Source organism: Desmodus rotundus, chromosome 13 (assembly GCF_022682495.2).
Source record: "Desmodus rotundus isolate HL8 chromosome 13, HLdesRot8A.1, whole genome shotgun sequence".
NCBI lineage: Eukaryota > Metazoa > Chordata > Mammalia > Chiroptera > Phyllostomidae > Desmodus > Desmodus rotundus.
Window position 1 is genome coordinate 46,567,499 of NC_071399.1, and position 14,294 is coordinate 46,581,792.

Here is a 14,294-nt window from a genome sequence, read left to right on the forward strand (position 1 = left end):
TGATCTTAGGCTGTGGTTTATGTTGGCTCTGTGTGTGTCTTTGGTTTTGGGTTCATGTTGGGTCTTTTTTTGGTGGGTCTTTCCCACCAGCTGGTTATCTGAGGGTTAATCTGCCCCCCACCTCTTGTTCTGTTGTGCAATTGTGGGTAGGTTGTGTTGGAGCTGGTTCTTCTGTGTGTACAAGGTTTTGAGGCTTTTCTCTTGCTCTCATTCATTTGTTTGTTCTTAGCAATTTCTTCACTATTGAGTTGTATTTCCAGATAGGTCCTGGGTTTAGTTAGTGTGACTTCCACTCCCTCCTTCACCATTTTCTTTTCTTAGATGTTTGTGTTTCCTTTGTTGGTGGGTTTCCTCTTCCAGGTATCCTGGTGTTCACAGCTTCTACCTACTCTTCTTTGTGATAGGATGGAGGGGGAAGGCAAAATGGTTTAGGACAGCAGGACTGTATTCTATGATATTTAAAGTACCAGATCTTAGAGAAGAAACAGGAGGTCCTTTGGATATGTATAGTGTTAACCATGGTAATTCACCCACCTAGACACTTTTTAGAAAGGGTGGAAAGAAGATAAGACTCTTGTTTGGTTTGGGGGGGAGGACTGTCAGCTGGATCTAGAAAGCTGTGAGCTTGTGGAATGTCAGAGTATGAGGTAAAGTGAGAGTAAAAGGTAGAAAATAGTGTAATATGTAAGAGAATAGATTTAACCACACCAGTAATAAAGTTCAGGAAACAGTGAAGTGGGCTGAGATCTGGAAGGGGTTCTGTGTAGTATTTACAGATGTATGGAACAGCTGTTATTTACAATAGTAATGGAGCAACAATCATATGACAGAATCTATGTGATCTGGATAACTAGATTAGGGAGTATAGGTCCTAGAGTACTATGCTAATGGAACCCAAGTGAAGTGAAAGACAGTTAATTAACCATACACTATGAAAGAGAAAACAAGGGGAAACCAGTCAAACAATGTAAATTAACCAGTCAAGCAAAGAAGATGAAACAGAAAGAAGAGATATACAAAAATACTAATAAAATGAGTTTTGTGAGAAAATGAAAAAATAATAATAAAGATATACAATATCTTGGAAGTTCTCTGGAGTAGCAAAGTGAAATTTGTTTCAGTGTCTCAGCTCTTGGGATGCGACCTCTTTGGGTCCAACTTTGGTCTTTTCACAGTTCCAGGTTTTATTGTCTCACTTGTGGGTTTAAAAAAAAAAGATGGAAGGAAGAAGAGATATAAAGGGAGAATAAGAAGGAGTAGAACAAGAAAGTAAGAAAGAGAGGAAGAAGGTGTTAAAAGAAATAAAAAATAATAAAAAAAATAAGAAGAAATTACTTTAAGAAAAAATTTAAAAAACAAAACAAAACAAAAAACACAAAAAACAAGCCTGCTGGCTTCAAACTGTCTGAGTCAGTTTTGTTGGTCTTTTTGTCTGTAGCCAACTCAGGTCGCCTAGCCCAGCTGTTCTCCCTCTGGACCAGCATTCGGGCAATCTCTGGCCCAGCTCTCCAGAGTCCCCTGATCCACAGGTTCAGGCTCTCACCCTCCCTTGGGCTATGGGTTTGCGCCCAGGGGTTTTCCTTGATTCGCACTCTCCCAGGTGCCTGTGGACTCTGGTCCCTCTGAGGTGAAGTGCGTACACTCGTACACTCCCTGGTTGGTGCCTGTCGTCTCAGGCCCCTCCCCACCCCGAGTTGTGCACTCCTAGTGCTTCGGATTTGGGCTGGCAGGGTTGGGGAGGAGACTGGAGCTGTTGCTGCAGGGGAACTCCCCAAAGTGGCCCCGAGGGTCTTTCTCTTTTTCGGAAAATCCTCCTGCTGAATCCTGCCACTCCATACAAGGAAGAGCCTGTCCTCTCACACAGCCCACCTTTCTGGCTAGACTGGGGACTGTCTGGGTCAGGGCCCCACACGGCCCAACTCTCAATTGTCCCCAGCCAGTGCCCACGGTCTCCCTGCGTTTACCACTTTGTCCTTATTCCCCTCCCTGTGACTTCAAGTAACCAGGTCTCTCTAGGTGCTGCTCAAGCCTTGTCTCGCAAGGGAGGGAGCTGTTAGCTCAGCTTTCTCCCAGGAGTCCTGCAGCAGGCCCAGTGGGCTCGGGCCTGGGGCTGCAGTTACCCTCCCCCCCCCCCCACGCTGGTCCCAGGGACCTTTTTGTCCTGAAGCAGTTCCCTTACCATCTGTTTTTTCAGTGTCCTCTATACTTTTTGGTCTCCTATCTTCATAAGCGCTGGGGTACTGTTGGCTGTTTGATTTGTTCCTCAGTAGACCGGGTAAGTGTTTCACCTGTGTGCATGGAGAAATGGACTCTGCCCCCACCTATCTTGCCGCCATCTTTAGGTCCCCTTTGTTCATTTTTTAATTGGATTGTTTGTCTTCCTGGTGTTGAGTCATATGAGTCCACTATATATTTTTGAGATTAAACCCTTATCCAATATATCATTGGCAAATATGTTCTACCATACAGTCAATTCCCTTTTCATTTTGATGATGGTTCTTTAGCCATGCAGAAGCTTTTTAATTCAATGTGGTCCCATTTGTTTGTTTTTTCCTTTATTTCCCTGGCCCTAGGAGATATATTGGCAAAAATACTGCTGTGTGGGGTATCTGAAATTTTCCTGCCTATGTTTTCCTTTAGGACTTTTATGGTATCACAACTTATATTTAAGTATTTTATCCATTTTGAGTTTTCTCTAGTATATAGTTTAAGTTAGTGGTCTAGTTTCATTTTTCTTCATGGACAGTCCAGGTCTCCCACTGCCATTTATTGAAGAGACTATTTTTACTCCATTGTATGCTTGTGACCCCTTTGTCAAATATTAATTGACCATACAGACATGAGTTTATATTTGGGCTCTTTATTCTGTCTGCTTGATATATATGGCTGTTCTTATGCCAGTACCAGGCTGTTTTGATTACAGTGGCCTTGTAGTGTAGTTTTATATCAGGTATTGTGATTCCTCTAACTTTATCCTTTTTTTTCAAGATTGCTGAGGCTATTCGGGGTCATTTTGGTTCCGTATGAATTTTTGTAGTATTTGTTCTAGATAAGTGAAATATGCCATTGGTATTTTAATATGGATTATGTTGAATCTGTAGATTGCTTTGAGTAGCATGGACATTTTAATGATGTTAATTCTTCCAATCCATGACAGTGGTATATGCTTCCACTTATTTGTGTCTTCCTCAATTTCTGTCTTTGGTGTTCTATAGTTTTCCAAGTACAGGTCGTTTAGCTCCTTGGTTAAATTTATTACTAGGTATTCTTATCTTTTCTTGTTGCTATAGTAAATGGGAGGTATTTTTTTTTCCTTCTTTCTCTTTCTGATAGTTCATTGTTGGTTTACAAAAATGCCATTGATTTCTGAATAGTATCTCTGTATCCCACTACTTTGCCAAATTCACTTATTAGATTGAGCAGTTTTTTGGTAGAGACTGTAGGGTTTTCTATGTACTCTATCATGCTGTCTGCAAATAATGACAGTTTTACCTCCTCCTTCCCAGTTTGGATGCGTTTTGTTTCTTCTTGTCTGATCATTGTGGCTAGGACTTCCAGTACTAAGTTGAATAAGAATGGTAAAAGTGGACATTCCTGTCTTGTTCATGAGCTTAAGGAAGATACATGGAGTTTTTCTCCATTGAGTGTAATGTAGGCTATAGGGTTTTTTTTTTATATATTTCTGTTTTTAAAGTATTTTATGTTTATTAGGGAGTAAAATAAGTGTTACAAAATGTTGGCAGTTATTGAACAAAGCCTTAGAATTTTATCTTTTTTATTTTCTACATGAACTCATATATCAACTTTCTCATAACTTAAATTTAGTCTGGAAAGTCTTTTGACAGATTGAGTAAAGTGAAAATGGAGTACAAAATTATACAGTAGCACAGCTGACATAACAGAGTACATGTTATATGGCAGTAACTGCTATATAGTAATATGCTATATAATAATGTGCTATATTATTAGGTTCTTGCTGCTACCCAATTAAGACTAATGATATTGGTTTTGGCCAAGTAGCGTAGTTGTTTAGAACATCACCCAATATGCCAAAGTTGCGGTTTTGATCCCAGTTAGAGCACAAGAATCAACCAATAAATGCGTAAATAAGTAGAACAACAAATCAATGTGTCTCTCTTTCTGCCTTCCTCTCTCTCTAAAAATCAACTAAATGAGAAAAGGCCTTATTGTTTTATTTTCCTAAGAGGTTCAGAGAGGTCAGGATTTAAACAAGATCTATGTGATTCCAAAGCATATGCCTTTTCTACTATATTATTGCAGGATATACATCATATATTAAGAAGAAAGAACATCAAGAGTTAAATGTTCTATTTAAACCTGTAGTTGCTGCTCAGAAAATAAAGATGCAGACCCACAGTTAGTGGTTTATCATTCTTCACACAAGAGCAATGAACTAAAAGAGAGAAGTGTAAGTTTTCTCTAATGATGATGGGAAAATATAAACATACCCACTGACACAAGTCCTATACTGATGTTGGAGATTAAACATTTTACAAAAGTTCATTGATGACTGAAATTAGAATGACAGAACAGAAAAGGTAGAAAAAAACGAGTGGGCATGGGTTTTCATGATGCTTTTAAAAGCAAAACACCCTTCAAAGCATCTCTGTGTGACACTTCAAACAAAGCTCTTATAAGCTTTGTACAGTTTCTTTGTACTAGTTTGAATAAGTAGTATTTCCTTATGTGGAAGAGGGCTGATGGAGAATTCAGAGGTGCTAGAGCTTCCCTTACCCAGGCTGCACCTTCACACTTTTGCTGGTTCCTCCAATGATAAAATATTTGCATTCAGTTAACTATTAGTTTTTAAAAGATTTACCACTTAAAGTCATTGGGTTAGGTGGGTTTTCCTATTTTAATTTTTTGTTTTGTCTACATAAGATTATGATAGAAATTTGGTTTTATAATTCTATATGCCTGGTAACAAGAAAATATGTTGAATTTGCTGTAAAGATTTTCAAAATTAGTTATGAAGCTTTTTTTTTCCAGAAGTTGTATTGATCAGTGCAGAGAGTTGAAACAAATTTGCCAATGACACACAACTTGTAAGGTAAGCTAAACAATAATTCAATCAAGATTGCAAGTGCTTTTGACAGATATGTAGACTAGAGTAGCACACTAAAATAAAATTCATCAGGGGTAAATATGATACCTTGATTTAAATTTTACAAAGCAATTGCAGAAGTATTAAATAGACTTCCATTTCTGAACAGCTGTTGGCTGTTTGCTTTGTTCCTCAGTAGATCAGGTAAGTGTTTCACCCATGTGCAGGGGGAAGTGGACTCTGCTCCCACCTATCTCGTCACCATCTTTCCTAAATCCCTGTGTTAATGTTTTTATAGATTGACAGTACATAGACAGGCATGTGAGCTTGCTGAAGCTATTAAGTAGTTATTTCACACTATAAGCTACATCTTGTAATAATACCAGCAACAGTATCTGAGTTAAATTTGGTCATTATGTATTGATATAATATGTATGTACTTGTAGGAAAGACTAAAAAAAGTGAATTTTGAGTTTTCCTTGATAATTCTGTTGTGAAGAATAACCATTGTGAATTTTAGAGATCTGATGTTTCATTACAGTTACTAGTTTTTTAGAATACTAACCTAGTTTTAGATCTCTGTTATAAATTGGGATTGTATTATTCTAATATAAAGTTACCATTTGCTGACAATCATTGATAGCTAATAGATCTAGAAATTTTGGCTCCAACAAATGAATGGAGTTGTCAACAGAAACATTACTACAAACCTAATAAATGAAGTTACTGCTTGTTTTTCTTGAAAAGTAATCTAATAGGTTATTATTTATAGCAGTAAACAAATTTGTAATTATATGTGTTCGTAACTTCACATACTAATTCTATTTTAAAATTATTTCAGTGATTATAATACATTACATTAAGGAGCTTCCCAAGGACATGGGTTTCTTTCTTTCTTCCTTTTCTTTCCTTTTTTTCCTTTCCTTTCCTTCCTTCCTTCCTTCCTTCCTTCCTTCTTTTCTTTCAAGAGAGAAGGGAAGGGAGGGGGAGAGGGAGAGAAACATCAATGTGTGGTTGCCTCTCTCCCATGCCCCAAACTGGGAACCCACCCCGTAACCCAGGCATGTGCCCTGACTGGGAATCAAACCAGTGACTCTTTGGTTTGCAGGCCGGTACTCAAACCACAGAGCCACACCAGCCAGGGCAGGTTTCTCTTATAAACGAGTTTTTAAGTCTGATCAAGTCTTCTAGATCAATGAGGATGCATAAAAACTTCTCACAAGTTTTTAATTTCTATGTAAATTGTCCATATTTAGAAAATATCTCTCCCTCAAACTCTGTTAATAAAAATTACAAAAACAAAATAATTCTTAATTGTTTTCAACTAGGAAAAAGGATGATCAAAGAAAGACCTCATTTATACATCTATTGATTTTCACTTATTTCTATAGGTATTCAAGTACAAAATTCAATTGTAATGTCTTCCAATTACAATTAAGATATATATTTTAAAATGGAATAGCTGAAGGATGGAAGACATTGATTGGAAGATACCTTGATTTGGTGTTATAACATAAATAACTATAGTGATATGCTTTGTGCCTTTTAATTTTTTATCTCTGTGAAGGCAATTCTAAATTGTGAATTAGGAGGAGAAGGACAGGTGTCCTTAAATACTGTAGAACTTTTAGGTGTATTTTTGTTTTAAATTGACATTCACTTCTGGTCAAGATGGCATTGTAGGTAAACACAACTCACCTCACATAACCACATCAAAATTACAACTAAACTATAGAACAACCATCACTCAGAAACATCAGAAATCAAGTGGAATGGAATCTGACAACTATGGAATTAGAGAAACCACATTCATCCAGGCTGGTAGGAGGCACAGAGATGTGGAGAGTTGGAGCAGGCTGGTTCTGCACCCACGTATACTGGATAAGAATTTGAGAGGCATATCTCTGGAGCGAGGGGTCCAAGGCCCACACCAGGCCCCCCAGCCCAGGGTTCCAGTGCTGGAAGATAAGTCCTTTAACTACTGGGAGCAAACCAGTGGGAATTGAACTGGTGGAAGAAACTGGTGGATTCCCAAGCAGTTTCTCTTAAAGAACCAACATACAGACTTAACTCAGACTCACCCCTTCTGAACTCCAGTACCAAGACAGGAGCTGGAAAGGCACCAGTGGTATACGGGAAGGAACTGAATTGTCCAGCCTCAGCAGGAGGGCTGGGAAGTAGCCTTCTCTCAGACAGAAAAGTGGGCACAAGCCATTTTTCTTTTCTAAACCCTCTCTCCACAGAGCCACAGAGCCAGCAGATAGGCACCATATCTGAGACTCTATCAATCTGGCACATGGTGTTTGCCCCACCCTGGTGATTCTTCGAATCCCTGCATCACTCAACGTTTGGGCCCTCCTAGCTGTTTCTAGTAGCTTTTCCATACCAATGGCTTGCCTTGTCCCATGTTTTAGATTTCCCTAAATCTTCTCAAACAAGTAGCATCTAGTTTCAGCGAGCCCTGTACCTCTCATTAAGTTGCCCCAGGCTCAAAACTAGTAGCAGCTGGCCTTGCCTAACCACCTCCAAGCTCAGCACAAGTAACAACCATCTGCAGATTGCTTTGTAGCTTTTGCTCTATGATCCCAGACAGAACAGTGTGGGTGGCTGACCCTGGACATGCCAACAGCAGTCAAGGGTCAACTACAATAAGAGGGTGTACACAGCACACACAGTGGACAATCTTGAGTACCCAGCTAGGGTACTAGGGGAGGCTATGCCAACAGGACTCTACAGAATACCTACTACATTAGGCCACTCTACCAAGCCTAAGAGACATAGCAGCTCTATCTAATACATACAAACACACACAGGGAGGCTGCCAAAATGAGACAAAGAAACATGGCCCAAATGAACAGAACAAAACTCTAGAAATTCTAAAGAACTAAACAAAATGGAGACAAGCAATCTAGATGCAGAAATCAAAACACCGATTATAAGAATGCTCAAGGACCTTAGTGAGGACCTCAAGAGCATTGAAAAAGAATCAGTTAGAAATGATATACTAATTGAAATAATGAACAATTTACAGGGAATCAACAGTGGAGTGGATGAAGCCAAGAATCGAGTCAGCAATTTGGAATATAATGAAGCAAAAAACAACCAATCGGAACAGCAAGAAGAAAAAATAATTAAAAAACCATTGTAAGGAGCCTCTGGGACAGCTTCAAGCATACCAAAGTTCACGTCATGGGTGTGTTGGAAGGAGAAGAGAGAGAGCAAAGTAATTGGAAACCTGTTTGAAAAAATAATGATAGCCTTGGCTGCTGTGGCTCAGTGGATTGAGTGCCGGCCTATGAAGCAAAGGGTTGCTGGTTCTATTCCCAGTCAGGGCACATGCCTGAGTTGCGGGATAGGTCCCCAGTTTGGGGCATGGGAGAGGCAACTACACATTGATGTTTCTCTCCCTCTCTCTAAAAATAAATAAATAAAATCTTTTTTAAAAAATGAAAAAATAATGACAGAAAACTTCCCTAACTTAGTGACAGAAATAGACATACAAGTACAGGAAGAGAGACCCAAACAAGATGAACCCAGAGAGGCCCAAAACAAAATACATCATAATTAAAATGTCAAAGGTTAACGTCAAAGATAGAAACTTAAAAGCAGCAAGAGAAAAGCAGCTCATTACCTACAGGGGAGTTCCCATAAAATTGTCAGCTGATTTCTCAAATCAAACTTTGAGTACTAGAAGGGATTGGCAAGAAATAGTCAAAGTGATGAAAAGCAAGGATCTGCAACCAAGATTACTTTACCCATCAAAGGTGTCATTTAGAATTGGACAGACAACAAGCTTCCTAGACAAGATAAGCTAAAGGAGTTCATTACCACCAAACCAGTATTATATGAAATGTTAAAGGGTCTTCTTTAAGAAGAAGAACAAAACAATAACCAGAGAGGAGTGGAGAGGGGACAGTGGGGAGAAGGGTTTTAAGGAACTACTATAAAGGACACATGGACAAAACCAAGGGGGAGGGTGGAAGCTGGGCAGGGAGGTGTGTTTGGCTGGGGTAGGGTAGAGGGGTAGGGAGAAAATGCAGACAACCATAATTGAACAACAATAAAATAATTTTTAAAAATAAAATAAAATTAAAGGAAAAACAAAAATGTGAACAATAAAATGGCAATGAATACATATTGATCAATAATTGAATTTAAAAAACAAAATAAAGCAGAACAGAAACAGCATCATAAATAGAATGTTTTGCTGGTTGCCAAATTGGAAGGGGGTTGCTCCAGGATGTGCGAAGTAGGTTAAGGGATTGAAAAGTACTAATCTGTAGTTAAGAAATAGTCATGAGGATATAAATTACAACATAGGTAATAGAGTAGTCAGAATATGCTCAATGGGGTGAGGATTGCCTGAGGTACTGGGTGGGAGGCTGGTTAGAGGAGGGCAAAGGGTAGGAAACTGGGACAACTGTAACAGCATAAACAGTAAAACAATTTTAAAAAATACATTCAATAAAATGCACCCATTTAAAGAGGACAGTTCAGTGAAAATTGACAAATGGAACCATCCTAATTTTTTTTAAAAATGAATGATAATAGGTCTGATTATTTGCCACAGATTCACTTTTGATTGCATTCTTTCTATTAGTGAGTCCTATTTGGAAAACAGATAAAAGCGTGGTAGTTCCTTAACTTTTTTGAAATTTTTTATGTGGTGGTAGCTTTCCTTCTTTCTCTCTTTCTTCTTAGCAAGTTCAAAGAAATAATTTTTGGAATGTTCCTCTCTCCGCATTGATTGTAAATAAACTTAGTGAAGGGAAAGAATGCTCATTTTTGAGTTGGCTTTCTTGCAGTGAGTTAGCAGTTTGGTTATACTTTTTATGGTTTCGATGTGTAGAAATCTTGACATTTTTCTTGGCTTCATAGATAAACCTCCCACTGACTTTAACTTTTGTGGATACCCTTGAAATTAGAACTGTTATTGAACAGCACAGTTGGAGGTTAGACATAAAGGCCTAGAAATACTCATTGGCCTCCTGCAGAGAGATATTTACTCCCTTTTAAAAGATATAACAATGAGGGCATTTAATGCCCTAAATGACCTCTTCTGCTAGCTTCCCTTTCTCTCTTACCCTTCAACACTCCTCTCCAACTATGTCACTGAATATGTTCAGATGAATCACTTACATGATTGATTTTGGGCCATCTTTAATGGAATTCAAAGTTAGAAACATGAAATATTTTACTGTGTACCAGGAAAGGGAGTGCTACCAACATCTACAAAACCTACAGGGACTTACATCCTTGGGAGCACAGATAAATTATCTTTTTTGGCTTTTTCTCTAGAATCTAAGCCAAGTAATACTCTTTATGAAATTTCACAGCTGAAGTACCCAAAATCATATTTGACTTATGCTTTGAAAAGACATACTGATCTGATATTCCATAGATTGAAGGTTTTAAAAAAGGTTGTATAGTCATTAAAAATATCATTTATGAGGTATTTTCATTTAAAAAAATTATTTATTTACTTTTAGAGAGAGAATAAGGGAGGGAGAAAGAGAAGGAGAGAAACATCAATGTGCGGTTGCCTCTCGCACACCCCAACTGGGAACCTGACCTACAACCGAGGCATGTGCCCTGACTGTGAATCATATCAGCGACCCTTTGGTCACAGGCTGGCACTCAGTCCACTGAGCCACACCAACCAGGGATGAGGTATTTTCATTATAAAACTATTTGTATGATCTATTAAACAAAGTTTAGAAAAAACAAACTTTAAAGGAATAAAGTTATCCACAGCCAACCACCAATAAGTAATTACTGTTAATTTCTTTTGAATTATTTTTCTATGCATTGGTTTTGTATTTGTGATTTTGTTTGCTTTTACATAGTTGTAGTTATACTCTATAATGTGGGATGCTGTTTTTAACACTTCCATTTTCTTCACATTCTTTGTAAACAGTTTCATAGACATATACTATATTTTATCAAACTGAAAAGCCATTTGTTATAAGGCATAGACTTTATGTACTTTTAAGAAAGAAAATCTGCCAGTTCCTGTAAAGTCCTATTAATTATAGTAACAAAGTTGCTACTAAGGCAGGGGTTGCAAAAATTTAAAGTTTCTAGATTCATACTGCCATATTACTGTCCAATTTTCTTTTTTAAAGTATTTTTTATTGATTATGCTATTACAGTTTTCCCAATTTTCCCCCCTTTATCCCCTCTCTGCCCTGCTCACCCAACCCTCCAGCATTCCCCCCACCTTAGTTCATGTCCAGTCCTCTATGTCCTATACCATTTTTTATCTCTCCTGATATATTTTATGCCTATTAATTATGCTTCTTCTTCCCTGTATCATACCCTCCATTCTGCCCTTCCCCTTCCCCACTGAAATACCTCCATATGATGTCCATTTCTCTGATTCTGTTCTGGTTGTTTGCTTAGTTTTATTTTCATTGTTTTTCTTTTCTTTTAGGTTCATTTGTTGATAGTTGTGAGTTTGTTGTCATTTTACTTACTGTTCATATTTTTTATCTTCTTTTTCTTAGATAAGTTCCTTTAACATTTCACATAATAATGTCTTGGTGATGATGAACTCCTTTAACTTGACACTATCTGGGAAGCACTTTATCTTCCATTCTGAATAATAGCTTTGCTGGATAGAGTACTCCTGGATGTAGGTCCTTGCCTTTCATGACTTTGAATACTTCTTTCCAGCCCCTTCTTGCCTGCAGGGTTTCTTTTGAGATATCAGCTGATAGCCTCATGGGCACTCCTTTGTAGGTAACTCTGTCCTTTTCTCTTGCTGCATTTAAGATTTTCTCTTTATATTTAATCTTGGGTAACGTAATGATGATGTGTCTTGGTGTGTTCCTCTTTAGATCCAACTTCTTTGGGACTCTCTGGGGTTCCTGGGCTTCCTGGACTTCCTGCAAGTCTATTTCCTTTGCCAGACTGGGGAAGTTTTCCTTCATTATTTGGTCAAATAAGTTTTCAATTTCTTGCTGTTGTTCTTTTCCTTCTGGCATCCCTATAATTTGAATATTGGAATGTTTCAGGTTGTCCCAGAGGTTTGTAAGTCTCTCTTCACTTTTTTGAATTCTTGTTTCTTCATTCTGTTCTGGTTGGATGTTTATTTCTTCCTTTTGTTACAAATCATTGCTTTGAGTCGTGGTTTCCTTCCTGTCACTGCTGGTTCCCTAAATATTTTGCTTTATTTCATTTTGGGTATCCTTCATTTGTTTTACCTAGCTCAATCAGTTCTGTGAGCATTTCGATCACCAGGGCTTTAAATTCTACATCAGATAGATTGGCTGTCTCCTCATCACTTAGCTCTCTTTCTGAAACTTTGCTCTGTTCTTTCATTTGGGCTATATTTCTTTGTCTTGGCGCACCTGATAAGTTGTAAGGGGGCGGGGCCTTAGGTATTCCCCTGGGCAGGGCAACCCTCCTTGTTGCTCTTTGTCACTGCCTGTAGGGGAGGGGCCAGAGAGGCAACAGTGCAGCTTGCCTGCTGGTCTCTAGCCCACTTTCCACCGGACTCTCCTGTGAGACTGGTAGTTTCTCCCAGGGAGGCAACCTCTGCTGTAGTCCCCACTCAGTCAACTCTGAGTCTCACTTTCACCTTCAGCCAGCCCTGCCTGCCCCATCCACTGCTTCGCTGTGGTTTTTCTGAGTCAGCCCACAGTGTCCGCCACCTTACCAGTGTGGTTGTTCTGGTTGATTTTTTCTTTAATTTTTTTTGTCAGAGTTCCATGCAGTTTGATTTTTTGGTGCTTTTGGTTGTTTATTGATTTTGGATTGGTTGTTATCCTCCTTTTGGTTGTGTGAGGAAGCAAAAGATTTCTATCTATGCCTCCATCTTGGCTGGAACTTTCCAGTTAATTTTCCTACCAGTAAGAAAACAGAAGGCCCGTTGTGTCTCATCATCAATAGAGTTGAATTTTCATTCTAACAACAAAATGCTTTTTATATGATGGGCAAAGTAGTCTTTTACTTTTCGTTTAAATTTTTCATTATAGAGAATGAACACATTTACTATGTTTAACTCTTTTTCCTCCTTTGTGGTTTTTCCATTATCTCTATATTATTTCCTTAATAATTTTCTTAGTTCACCTCGACAGATCTCCTTTTGTATTAGCCCTCTATCTTTTGTATTCTTATCATAGAATTCTCTTATGTTTGCCTATAATTTTATTTCATCCATAAAATTCAAAAATTGTGTTAGATTTGTAACACTTATATTGACTGATTTGTTTGCAGTTATTTCACACTTCTAGAATTAAGAATTATTTTACATCTAGAGAGACACTTAATAGCATCTGTATCTAGGGTCTTTTGTTAAATTGGGTTTTTTTGTGTGTGTGTGTGGTACTGTTTTACTTATAGTACTTCGTAACACTTTTAACTTTATTTCCTCCTAAGTAATCTGTCTTTCTAAAATTTGTTGTCCTTGCTTTTTCGGCATTCCTATTTTAGTTACCAAAAACTTTTTTGGACTTGTGATCAGAATTGTATCACACCAAAGACTTGTGGTATCATTGTCATTTTAATAATATTCAGTTTGTCCCTTGCAAACAAGATAGGTTTTTCTGCTCAGATATTTTCTGTCTTAGTTATGTGGGTTTTTTCTCAAACCTCTTTATTTCAGGAAAGGAGAAACGTGCTCATAATAAATAAATAATACAGAAAAACCCCAAGATGGAAATTTTTTAAATGTATCACAAATTTTATAGTTCAGTTAATACCATTAAAATTAGCTGAACAATAGTCCAGAAATTGTTATGTGGATATGTAAAGTTAAAAGGATGGTTTGCTGAAGGATTGAATAGATAAGTAGACACATCTTGTATATCTTTAAGCATGTCTTTCATTTGTTAGTTTTCTGCTTTAGGAACAAGTACTTATCCTTATTTTGGATTATCATTGTCAGTTTTTCATAATTATAGATTCTTTTTTAACTCTTTATTTTGATATAACTATAGATTCACATGCAGTTATAAGAAATAATACAAAAAAGACTTCTGGTCAAGACGGAGGCATAGGTAGATACATTGTGCCTCTTCACACAACCAAAAGAAGGACAACAACAAATTTAAAAACAAAAACCAACCAGAACTGCCAGAAAATTGAACTGTATGGAAGTCTGATATGTTGCAACAGTTCATTGTATCACAATCTATAACCATTGGCTCACTGAAGGATATCTGAGTTGTTTCTAAACTTTTGTTATTACAAATAACACTGCTGTGAAAGTTTGTGTACAGGTTTT

General features: G+C 37.7%; 1 protein-coding gene across 19 annotated transcripts in view; it reads left to right on the forward strand.

Annotated features, from left to right (window-relative positions):
* Positions 1-14,294, forward strand: part of CAB39L (calcium binding protein 39 like) — a 206,088-nt gene that overhangs the window by 20,152 nt on the left and 171,642 nt on the right. For 4 of the 19 annotated variants that reach the window (XM_053916579.1, XM_053916578.1, XM_053916590.2 and 1 more), the window contains 4 exons: positions 4,282-4,429; positions 5,011-5,071; positions 8,097-8,288; positions 10,555-10,735. The exons of 2 other annotated variants lie outside the window; for them this stretch is intronic. The gene's annotated coding sequence lies outside the window, so the exon portion shown is untranslated. The remainder of the gene's footprint in view (positions 1-4,281; positions 4,430-5,010; positions 5,072-8,096; positions 8,289-10,554; positions 10,736-14,294) is intronic. 13 more of the 19 variants (XM_045202796.3, XM_024569740.4, XM_045202747.2 and 10 more) reach the window with 11 other exon arrangements.